Source organism: Oryzias latipes, chromosome 9 (assembly GCF_002234675.1).
Source record: "Oryzias latipes chromosome 9, ASM223467v1".
NCBI classification, from domain to species: Eukaryota; Metazoa; Chordata; class Actinopteri; order Beloniformes; family Adrianichthyidae; genus Oryzias; species Oryzias latipes.
In genome coordinates, this window is record NC_019867.2 from 24624957 (window position 1) to 24637828 (window position 12872).

Sequence of the window (12872 nt, forward strand, 5' to 3'; positions counted from 1 at the left end):
ACTCTGGTTGACTTTTAACTACTTTTTAACATTTTTTTAGAGGTGGATTGTTGACGTGATTGTATTTATTCATTTGGTTCCGCATAAAGTCTTGCTAAATCTTATTTTTTCTGGCATCGTAATTTCTTAACACTTGGTATCACTGTGAACCTGACATACATGGTGACATGTGAACATTTTTGGAGCCAACAGGTGTGTTTATAACAATTGATTGTGTGTGTGGACAGACCCCGCCCTTATAGACTTGTATTACATCTGAACATAACTGTAATGATTATAACCATTCAGAAACTTGTTGCTTTATACTGCTTCATGGTTTTACCCCCCCCCCCCCCCCACACACACACTTTCTATAATCACCCTTCTATCGCCCCCTCTCGAACATCCCTGTCTCTTCTTCCATCCTTTCCTTTTCTGTCCGGTCCAACACTAAAGATTTTCCAATAAGATTAAAATATATTAAGTTTGGCCTCGATTACAAAAGGGGTTTATCCAGACATAACTCGTGTTTGTCTGAAGATTCAAATCCCATAGTGTTAAAATAAAAAATGTCCAACACAAGAGGCCCTCAGCTCTCATCTGTTTGCCCAGCCGTTGGACAGGACAAGTAAAAAAAAAAAAAAGATTAGGAACCATGTAGATCATGGAAGGGCGACCATGAGGAGCCTAATGCTACGTTTCAATGAAAAGTCTATGTAAATGGTCGTACATGCGTAAATGGGCTTCTGCGTTTAAAAACTCTTGCGTTCATGTTTCAATGAGCTTTTTCAGGTTCTACGAACAAATTACAAGGCCATTGAACATGTCTTGAAAGTTAAACTAGTTGAACTTTACCCACTTAGGGACTTGAATTTGGTAGTGATGTAAATTGTGTTCCATATTAGTATACAAATTGTATTTAAGTGTAAAAAAGATACAATTATTTGTTTTTCAATAAAACTCAAGGATGATTTGTCTTGGGGCTCTTTGGTTCCCTGACACCAATCTCAGACACCTCTGATAATTAGTTTGCCAGGTGAGTTCAATCAAGAAAAAAAATACTAAAGAAGGACGTTACATATATTATGCAGACCTATATTTTTAAGCAATATGGAAAAAGGAAAAAGATCTCTCTTGAAAAGCGCAAAATAGTTAAATTCCTTGGACAAGGCATGAAAGCTTTGAATATTACAAGAAAACTTTAGCGTGATCATCATACTATTCAGAGATTTGAGGCCGATTCAGAGCACACACAGGTTTGTGCATTTAAAGGCAGAATGAGGAAGGTTTCTGCCAGACAAGAACATTGGATTAAAAATTATGGTACCCATAACTTAATATTTTTTTGCACAATATTTGAGGCAATCACTGCAATTAAACGGTTTCTGTATTTGTCAATGAGCCTTCTTCACCTGTCGACAGGTATTTTGGCCCACTCCTCTTGAGCAAACTGCTCCAGTTGTCTCAGGTTTGATGGGTGTTTTCTCCAAATGGCATTTTCAGCTCCTTCCACAGATGTTCAATGGAATTCAGATCTGGACTCATAGAAGGCCACTTCAGAATAGTCCAACGCTTTTCTCTTAGCCATTCTTGGGTGTTTTTTTGTGTTTTAGATCTTTGTCCTGTTAGAAAGACCCATGACCTGCGACTGAGACCAAGCTTTCTGACACTAGGCAGCACATTTCTATCCAGAATGCCTTGATAGTCTTGAGATTTCATTTTACCTTGCACAACTTCAAGACACCCTATGCCAGATGGAGCAAAGCAGCCCCAAAACAGAACTGAGCCTCCTCCATGTTTCACAGTAGGAACAGTGTTCTCTTGGTTGTATGCTTCGTTTTTGAGTCTACCAACATAGAGCTGATGTGCCTTACCAAAAAGCTCCAGTTTTGTCTCCTTGGTCCAAATAACATTTTCCCAGAAGCTTTGTGGCTTGTCAACATGCCTTTTTGTAAATTCAAGTCTCACTTTTTTATGATTTCCTTTCAACAGTGGTGTCCTCCTTGGTTGTCTCCCATGAAGTCCACTCTGGCTCAAACAACGACAAATGGTGCCATCTGACAATGATGTCCCTTGATCTAGGAGTTCACCTTTAATGTCTTTGGAGGTTGTTCTGGGCTCTTTGGATACAGTTCGAACTATCCGTCTCCTCAATTTGTCTTCAATTTTCCTCTTCCTCTTCATCCAGGGAGGTTGGCTACTGTCCCCTTGGTCTTAAACTTCTGAATAATATGTGCCACTGTCGTCAAAGGAACTTCAAGCTGCTTAGAGATGGTTTTATACTCTACTATACTTTACCTTTACGATGTTTGTCTATAATTTTGTTTCTAATGTCCTGGGACAATTTTCTCCTTCACTTTCTGTTGTCCATATTCAGTGTGGTACACACCTTTTTACCATGCAGCAACATGACTTTTGTCTCCCTTTAAATAGGCAGACTGACTGATTTTGGGTTTGAAAACAGCTGTGATGTCAATTAAAGGTGTGTGGGACATATTTTGCTGTTACAACAGGTTGTTATGGAACTTCCCACACACAAGTTGTGTATTTGCAGAAACCCCTTTTAGGCTAAGATTTATTTTATCTATTTCTATATTGATTATCTTTGTAATTGTTTTTTGTTGAACTGGGCAGAAAAGAAGAAGAGGGAAGAAGAGAGAGAGATGTTGGTGGGGGAGCAAAAGAAAGGGGGAAAAGGGGGTTGAAGAAATTGGACGATGATTCCTTCTGAAATCAGAATGGGGGGGGGGGGTTGAATAAAAAGCTGGATGTTTACCAAAATCGCTTTCAGTTATAATGTAAGTCAAAATGGGCGGGGTCAAACATACTTGGTTCCAAAAATGTTCGTAAGCAAGCATGTCAACATGTAAATACAACTACAGTTCACACGCACATACTTGTGCACAAAAACCAGCACATGTATTGATAAAGCATTTCATTTTGTCACACGTACTATTTGTCCATGGTGAGCTGACACCTGTGCCCAGGTGGGTGTTTATGTTCTGCTGAGGTGGATGATGGAATGTAAAAGAGGTGGAGTGCCCAGTCATCCCCTCACCAAGACCCCTTCCAAAGCAACAGCTGTAGCCAGGGTCCCCCAACACCCATACGGTATAGCAGTTAGAGGAAATCTGCGTGCCAGGCAATCACGTCTGCCACCCAGACCAGGGCCAGCAGGACCACCGCAGGAGTCCACAAAGCCAGCGACCAGGGAGGTACAGGAGAACAGACAATGCAAGCTCCAGCCCAACCAGAGAAATTGCCCCCACACCGCACCAGGGGGCCCTGGAATAACATTACTTAAATCAAGTCCTGATCTAATCAAATATGGAAGCGATTCTGTCAAAGTCAAAACCAGAAATGCTTTTTCATTTTCAAAATAAAGCTGCATTTTTTGACTCAAAATTAAAATGAAAAAGTAATCCTTCAAAATACTTTTTCTTTGTCTTCTTCAACATCGCTTTTTCTGTCACTTAATTAAAATGATAATGAATTTGGTACTTGACATTTCATTTTCAAAAAATTCTCTGGTAAATGTGTCGCAAAATTTATTTAGAAATGTCTAATTTGACAATTAAAATGGATTAACAGAAATGCTTTTTTATTTTCAAAATGTAACTGCATCAAATGACTCAAAATTAAAATGAAAAATCAATACTTCAAAATGCTTTTTCATTTCTACTGAAAAACCGCTTATTCTGTGTCATAATTAAAACAAAAATGCAAGAGGGGATTGCATTTGCGTTTTCAAATTCACACCGCAAAAACTGTAGCATTCAACATTCAATACCAGTCAGCATTTCCAGGGGGAGGCGGGGCGATGACGTCAGAGCTCACTGTTCTTCTGCGCTCTCTGCCCTCCCGGCAGTGTTGCCAGATTGGGCGGTTTTGGTTCTAAATTTGCGGGTAAAATGGCTTTAGGCAAAATAGGCAAAATTTAGGTGATTTTAGGGTCGATTTGGCAGTTCTTTTTTTCTCATGAAAATATATTACCGGACTGTGTGGCTATTGGAGTTCTGCAAAGCTTCTATGTACTGGAGCTCCGTGAACGCACCAGGCCAAGTGGGGGAGGAGCTACCAGCTAATGTTTTTAGCCGGATCGCTACATGGAGTGGTGTCTGTGTCGCTCACTATCTCATTTACAATGCATGGTAGACACAGAGAATGTGGAGAGATCGGGTTTATTTATTTAAAAGAGTTCTACATGGTAATCATGTTTCCGTGTTTGAGTTCCTTCCAGAGATTCTCTGCTTCAGCTTCCAGGCATGACGGCCACTGCAGGCTGCGGTTTTCCGTCTCTCTCTCTGACCGAGTCTGAAAGCTTGCTGTTCTGCGTTAACCCGAGAGGGAAGAAATAAAACCAGATTTATAATTATTGTTTCAAGCCTTTCACTTTTGGCTTCTCCCATCAGGGGTTGCCATAGCGAAACAACCCTCCCTCGAGGATGAGTCGCATGGGTAACTTGGCATGTTTTTGGCATGTTTTTACGCCAGATGCCCTTCCTGGCGCAACCCTCTCAATCCAACTGGGCTTGGGACCGGCACAGCAGCAGGGAAGGGAATAGGGAGCAGCCCGGATTTGAGCCCTGGTTTCATGGACAGAAGGCGCTGCGAACCAGCACGAGCTAAACCGGCCCCCTTATAATTATTGTTTCAATGAATATAAAAAATAAAATAATCATAAGATTCAGGAGAAGGGTTTAGGATCAGGCTGATATACGTGTCAACAACAACATTTAGCGTCTGATGCATTTAAACTCCGTACTGCGGGCATATTGCCACAATGTGCATCTTGGCTGTAAATATGTGGGAAAAACTTCAGCCTTTATTTGTCTGGACACGATTGAAAACACAAAGTCCCATGACTGCACGGTTTCTCGGGACTGCCCGAAGCGGCACTTCGGCCTTCAAAAAGCCACCTCAAAGCTACTTCTCTGCTCAGAGACTCGGTTCTCCCGGGAGACACAGTCAGACTAAGGCTCCGAATCCCTCCGGAGGACATTGAACGTTACAAAGCACCCTTCACTTCCCTTCCCTTCACTTCACTCCACACAAACACGAAGACTCTGGCTGCACTGATCAGACTTGCATGGCTCGCGCAGAGCATGTAGCCACACCGAGTGAGCACTGACGTCGTCGCCCCGCCTCCCCCCTGGAAATGCTCACTGGTATTGAATTTTGTTACAGATTTTGCGTGATGAATTTGAAAACGCAAATGCAATCCCCTCTTTGCATTTTAACTTTAATTATGTCACAGAATAAGCAATAGTAAAGAAGAAAATGAAAAAGCATTTTGAAGTAGTGCTTTTTTATTTTAATTTCTATTCATTTGATGCAGTTACATTTTGAAAGTGAAAAAGCATTTCTGTTAATCCATTTTAATAGTCAAATAAGATATTTCTAAAGGAATTTTGCTACACATTTACCAGAGAGCTTTTTGAAAATCAAATGTCAAATACCATTTTCTTTATCATTTTAATTAAGTGACAAAATAAGCGATGTTGAAAAAGAAAAAGCGGTTTGGCGGATTTCTTTTTCATTTTAATTTTGAGTCAACAAATGCAGCTTTATTTTGAAAATGAAAATGCATTTTTGGTTTTGACTTTTATTTTTAATTATGCTACAGAATCGCTTCCATAATCAAATCTAGTAACCTATTGCTTCAGATGCAAAAACACTGTTATATCAAAAATCATCTTGTAATAAAAAAACGTATTAATTTTTGACTTATTCGATTTCCGCCGGGCCCAGGAAGCCAGCACCCCAGGGACAGGGCCACCGTGACAGAGGGCCCCGTTTCCCTCCGCCAGGGATGGGGCTGGGGTCAGAAGATCAAAGTCCCTCTTCCTTGTGTGATGTATGTGTCTAAGTGAGCGTGTTTGTGTGCGTGCATGGGTGTGTGTTTTGGAGTGTATATTTTGTGATGTAAAGGGGGTGTGTGTATTAAAGGGTGTGGTTAAAATTGGCGGGGAGGGCATTGAGAGGACATCTACTGCTTACTGGCAGTGATGTCCAAGCACCCCCCCACCAAGGGTCCTAGATGCCTAAAGTGCAATTAAAACCGAGAGGGGGGCCACGTACCATACGTCAACCAAGGGAGGGGGGCCATTACCAAGTAGCTCCTCCCCCCAAGGTGCATCGCAGGCTAACCCCGACCACCCTCACCGTAATAAATGGTTATATGAGCAAGAGGGTCGGGGACAGCTGGAGGACTGACCCCAGTGGTTAATGAACCGTCCCTCAGCCCCCAGGCACACCCCACCCCTACCCCACACAAGGAGAGAGGAGCAAAGAAAGCGCCGCCCCCAGTAGCAAGCCAAGGCTCGCCCCCATGTACGGCCCCTGGGAGAATTCTGGTCAGGCCTCGATGGGACCAAGGAAGCCGACCAACCGGGGCAGCCACCGATTGCCTCAGTGGAGACCCCAGCCTGTCAAACCTCCAGGGCCCCATCTCGATAGAAAACCAACTCGCTCCCCCAAGCAGCCACCCCCAGGACGGCGGCGACCCACCCGCCTCCCCCAGAAACCGCACCCTTGGTGGGGGACGCCCAGAGCAACCGCGGGCCCGAAGAGGGTTTCCCCACCCCGCCCCAGGACCAGAGAAGGAGTGATCCCAGCCCCAGGTGCAGATGGGCAGCCAGTCTGGCGCAGGCGGATGCCAGCCAGAGCCGGACTCCCCACCAGCCCCCCCAAGCGCAGGCCTGCCATTTTGGATATTTCTCATGGCTGATGTGTTTTTCTAAGGTACATCCAAGCCAAAGTTGGTGCTTGAACCACAAAATGTGTGATTTTTTTTCCTAATTATAAACTTAACCAGCTTCGCTAATATGCTAAACACAAGTTCAAGAAAGTCCAGTGTCCAAGTTCATTGGTATATATGAAAACCCACACATGCATCAGGAGAGCATAGAAAATCCAAAAAGACAGGTCCCAGTAGGGATTTGAGCCATGGCCTTCTCGCTGTTAGAAAAGAACGCTAACCATTACCCCACCATTTAACTTGTTCTTACAATTTGCTGAATACATTTTTGTTTTCAGAAAATCTCAGAAAAAATATCTGAACTAATCTTTAAAAATGTTCTGTGGTAGCAATAGAGTCAGTGTCTCATACTCATAGAGTAAAAAGCAGATGACAGCAACATTTCTTCCTATTGTAGAGATTTACAAAATGCAAAACCACATTCTGTACTTCCAACAGGAGCAGATAAAGGCCATTTACTTGTATTCTGTAGTGCAACAACACTTTTTAGGGATTTTTAGAGGAAGTCACAAACAACATTTAAAAGAAATAACTGGGTTTGGACACTCATATTTATCTTGTAGCTGATGAAAATCATGAAATATCTAAAGTTTATGCTATCTACAGTTAATAAAAGTCCAAGATTTTCTTTCTGTTTACATTCAGTTTTTGCTTACATTGTACATAGCTGTTTCTAATTTAAGCTTCTGTCAAAAGCTGAGGACAAGCAACCCAAAAAAGTGTTTACTGATATTTATTCTCATTTTAACCTTACCTCTTAGAATTTGATAATAAACCTTCTATGTTTATGCAAACAAGGAAGAAAAGGAGACATAGAATAGAAAATACCAGAACAGAAGATTTGTCAAGCAGACAAAAGCTGAATTACAGCCAGGTGTTAGAGAGGAGCATGACTGCTTGAGGAGCCTGACAGGAATAAGTGAGCTCTTATTACTATCATGTCTGTGGGGGCACTGTCTGCTATTTTGCTCTAATGCTGAGAAATCTGAGAAACACAGGAGGGAAAGAGAAATATCAATAACATGGGACATCCACAACAATGGAAAAAAAAAACCCACTAAGATGAATACAAAGTAACATGGGCCTTCTTACTGACAATAATTTATAATATTTGTAAAAACATTTCCAAAATCAAGTTGCTGTGAAATCATTTATTATTATTCTTAGAATGTAATTCTAGAATGTAATTTATTCAAATATGCCTTTTTTTCTACAACAAAGCTTGTATTTCTAGAACTTAATGGTTGCACAGGGAGTAAGGGATACAAGGCTCACAGCTAGGGGGCCTCTCAGTGCCTGACAAACTGAGCCTGGGTTCTAAGTTTGACTGTGTAATCAAGAAAATGAAACCCTCCATAGGTTTTCAGCTTGTTTATGATTATCTTAATAACTTCACTATTGTCATGGTTTTGAGCTTGTTGGGTCTTGTTTTTTCGTTTTAGTTCTTGTTCTGTCTTGTTTGGTTCTGTTTCCTGTTTTATTTTGAAAGGTTTCCTGTCTTGTCTTGTTTCTTGAGTTTTACTTCCTTTGGTCCCCATCTGCCCTGATCGTTTTCACCTGTGTCTTGTCTGCCCTGTCTGTATTTAAGTCTTGTCTCTGCCTTCCTCCTGTGCTGGTCCATTAGCTCTGTTATGGTGTTCATGTCATCCTGGCCTGTCTAGTCCATGTTTCATGCCACGCCAAGTAAGTTTTTGTTTTTGGTCTGTGAACCTGCTCTGCAGCGCTTTTTGTTTCTTTTTGCGTATTAAAACCACTAGTCCCTTATCCTCGTGCCTCTGCCTCTGCATCTGGGTCCTACCGGCTCTCGAGCCACCCCCGCACCGTGACAACTATACCTTCATGCATGTATATTCATCATGTCAGGGATAACATGATGAATACATGCATGCAGGTATTAAAATAATAAAATGCAAGTGCTTGTAGACGGTTCCCTTAGGGGAAAGTGGTTGCAGACAAGGTGGCGACATGACATCATCATTAGCCTGAAAAAGAAATTCTAGACGTTTTTCAGAATTTTGGCACCTTTCATTAAAACTTTTCATGTGAATAAACAGTTCAGTGTGCAACATCAGCATAAAACAGGGCATAAAGGCTAATCATTTAATTCAGGGGAGGGTAATTGAAGGGCCGGTGTCCTTTTACATGATTCCCTGTTTCAATACACCTGATTTTAATTATCAATTATCATCCCCACATCACCAAGGTCTGGACAACGCTGTTGATGACACAGTCATGTTTGTCATGGTTGTGTTAAAGGAAGGAAACACCAAATACCTGCAGGGACACTGGCCCTCGAGGACTGGAATTGCCCACCCCTGGTTTAATTCCTTTCGAAACATTTTTTTGCAAAAGTGTTAAGATTTTTAAAACTGTTACACCACAGCTTTTTTACCACTGTCACTTTTTAACCCTTAACACGATCAATGTCAATCAGTGTATTCCGATGTGGAGAAAAGCGACTTTGCACCGACCGGTATGTAAGACTTTATATGCATATCGGGGAAAGCCGCTTTGAATAGTTTCTTTCCGTCGCAAAGCAGCTTTTCTCTGCTGATCAGCTGATTCATGTTGATTGGGTGAGGGGTTACAGTCAGAGTTAAGCAGACTTTGACAGAAACATCTCCATTGTTAAGATTTTACACTTAAAGCTGAAAAAAAACAGAACTGTTAGTATTACCAGTTAAATATAATATTTTTGGACAAAAAAAAGGGTATTTTCCAACTGAAATGGGGGGTGAACTCCTGGTTCCAGCAACCAGGTCTTCTCGGTTTTTTTTTTGTATGTTTTAATCAGTTTTCTGTCATTTAGAGTTTGACACCTTCGGGTTTGTGCCAACAGCTCTATGCAGATGACACTGAGGAGTATGTGGGGGGAAAAGAATGAATAGGATAGAAGGTAACCTATGAAAAAAAGACAGTCGTCCTGAGGCATTAATCTTCCAGCTGTCAATCAGCATAAAAGTGGTCACAATGAACTTTTCTTTCTTTCCGCATAAAAATGTATTCAGTATGGTATAACCCTTGTGCTATCTTAGATGACCCCACCCTTACATTGACGTGTTCTGCCTACCATGACAAAGGTGGATAAAGGTGGAAAGATTTCATGTAATCCATGGACACCAGTGAAGATCACAAATCATTGAAGGAAAAAAGGTTCAGCTAGTGGGTCTAAATGACCCAACTCCCAATGTTAAAGTGCCAATGGTTGTCTAGGATTGCTTCAGTCACACTGATGACACTTGTTGAAAAAATGTTTTTATACAGTTTGTGACAAATATAGAAAAAACATAAAATTGCATATTTTTTGTTTCTGACAAACACTATTAAATACACAAATTTAGTCCACAATGTCACAGTGCTATATTTTGTTCAAGGACCCCTCACCATGTATGCAGTTTACTTATCTAGTTTTCTGTGCTTTTTATTTGTAATTAAAAGATTGCATCACTATGAAGTAGGCCTCCACGATTAACCGCAAATTTATCGTCGTCGCACTCAGGCCAATGCGGTATGCTTATCACAAAAAGAGCCAAAACAAACTTGCGTTGGGACGTGCGAATGAAATGCGCATAAATCCGCCCCCCTATTACACAGTTTACAGCAAAGCATGAAACGCGATCGTCCCTGCTTACCGATTAAAAGAAAAACATTTCAACCTTGTCTGAATTATGTATGACTTAAAACATAATATTAATACACACGACAAAGCTATCTCCTCACAAAGATTTGTGTACTCCTTCTGTATTGTTTTTGAGTTATCAAATATGAATTGATACAAAACTGATAAATCAAAAATTGTTCCATAAAAGTAGAGATCAATTTTTATGCCTTTCCTTTTTGGCTGACCTAAGGCATAACGGCAGTAAAACCCAAAGTTTTTACAGTGTGTGTGCGTGTGTATGTGTGTGTGTGTGTTTGTGGGCCTTCAGAGGATCATGGACCATGCTCTCTCCACACCTGAGCTTTATTCCCTGTGGGTTTTATTAATTGCTAACTTGTTGCCCCAGTTTCTTTCAGGTTAGCTGTTCCCCGTGTGTCATATTGCAAAGCTCAGTACTTCTGGAGTTTAATTATTTATTTATTTTTAATTACGCTCCGAGCAGCATCTCATTTCACAAGTTGGTAATGAGCTTTATTTCCGAACCCTCCAGAAGTTATTTCTCCTTGAAGTTCTTCTAAAAGGCTGGATTTTTAATGTCAGAAAGATTTGAACAAGTTAAATGTCACCTCTGGCTTTAAAACACTGCATATTCCATCTGGTGCTGTGTTTTCCCTTGTTAGCTTTAGAGGTCAGCCTCCACACTTGACCTCCTCACAAACACAGGATGATTGGATTCCGACTGCTTCAATGATTCATTGAAGTTTAAGAGAGCAGAGACTTTAAAAGCTCCTCAAAATGTCATAATATGCAGCTATTTTAAGATATTTAATTACAGAGGGGAAATTACAGTTTTAAAGATGTGGTAAACAGAAATAAGACAATGTATGATGCACTGTCCTCCCTGCTCAGACTAAATAACTAAAATATGTGTCATAAGTGTTAATAATTAACTTGGTTATTAACTGGTGTGTCATCAAAGGAATGATGTTAATTAAATATAAAATGGTTATAAATAAAAGATGTGATTTGCTAACTTGCATTTTCTTCAGCTAGTAAGCCTTTTCAACATGAAACAAATTTGCCAGTGTCGCGAAATGTGCCTGCTCCTCCCTTTATTTTCATTTGTGTTTAGGACAAGTTGTGTTCTGAGTGGTGTTCAAGCTGCTGTGGAACCCACATTGAAACATTTTTAGGAAGGACAGGGAAATAATCCCTGGATGACAGAGGGATGCTTTTCATCACACAGGTGAGATGATGTGTGACCACCTCAGCTCATCGACACCACAGCAGATCTGGGTCCATCAGGGAAATCATTTTGCTCTCCCTTTAAAACTGATATGATTGTTTGCTTGTATGAGATGGTCATATATAGAGGGTGACCAAGTGTTTTGTTGTCCAGAATCCCTGAAAGAAGGTGAGTCACTGCCACCCATAGAAAAAAAGACAACCCCCTCGGGGCACCCGGTCGCTCTGGGTGTCACCCGCTTCGGCTGCGGGGTCTGGGGTGGGGTGGGGTGGGGGGCTTGTCGGCCCTGTCCTGTGGGGGGGCGTTCTGGGGGGGAGGGGGGGCCCATTATTAGTACGGGTCGGGGGGGCTAACGGGTCGGGGTCTCCGCTGAGGCAATCAGTGGTTGCCTCGGCCGGTTGGCCTCCTCGATCCCGTCGAGGCCTGACCAGAGCTCTTCTAGGGCCGGCGTCTGGGGGTGGGGGCCTGGGCTTGCTCCGGGGGGGGGCGACGCTTTCTGGCTCCTCTCTCTCTGTGTGGGGCGGGTGGTGCCGGGCCTGGGGTGTCGGCGCCTCCGGGGGTGGGCCCCTGGGCTGGGTGGCCCTGGCCCCTTTGCTGGGGGTGGGCTGGGGGACGGCTGTTTGACCACCGGGGGACAGTTTACCAGCTGTCCCCAACTTACCCCCTTCCTTATATAACCTCATATTAGGGTGAGGGGGTGGGGGGTCTAGCCTGCGATGCGCCTTGGGGGGGGCTACTTGGGAGTGGCCCCCCTCCTATCGTTGCCGTATGGTGTGGGCCCCCCCTCTTTCGGTTTTATTTGCACCTTAGACATGTAGGGTCCTTGGTAGGGGGGGTGCTTGGACATCACTGCAAGCAAGCAGCAGATGTCCTCCTGGCACCCTACCCGCCAATTTTAACCGCACCTTAGACATTTAGGGCCCCTTGGTGTGGAGGGTGAGGGGACATCACTGTGAGTAATCAGGAGATGTCCCCTTAGTGCCCTACTCGCCAATTTTAACTGCACCCCCCTTAGTACACACACCCCTCCCCCTTCAATATATACATTCAAACATAAACACACACACATGCACACAAACACCCTCTCAAGCACCCATACACGCACACACATTTTACAAGGAAGGTGGGACCTGGGTCCATCTGTCCCCTACCCCTTCCCTGGTGGGGGGTGTGGGCCCCTTGGCGATGGCGGCCGTGTCCCTTGGGTGCCGGCTCCCTGGGCCCGGCGGTGCTCTCTCCGCGCGGTGGGGGGGTTCATATTACACCAGAGCCGGGGGTGTTCGTGT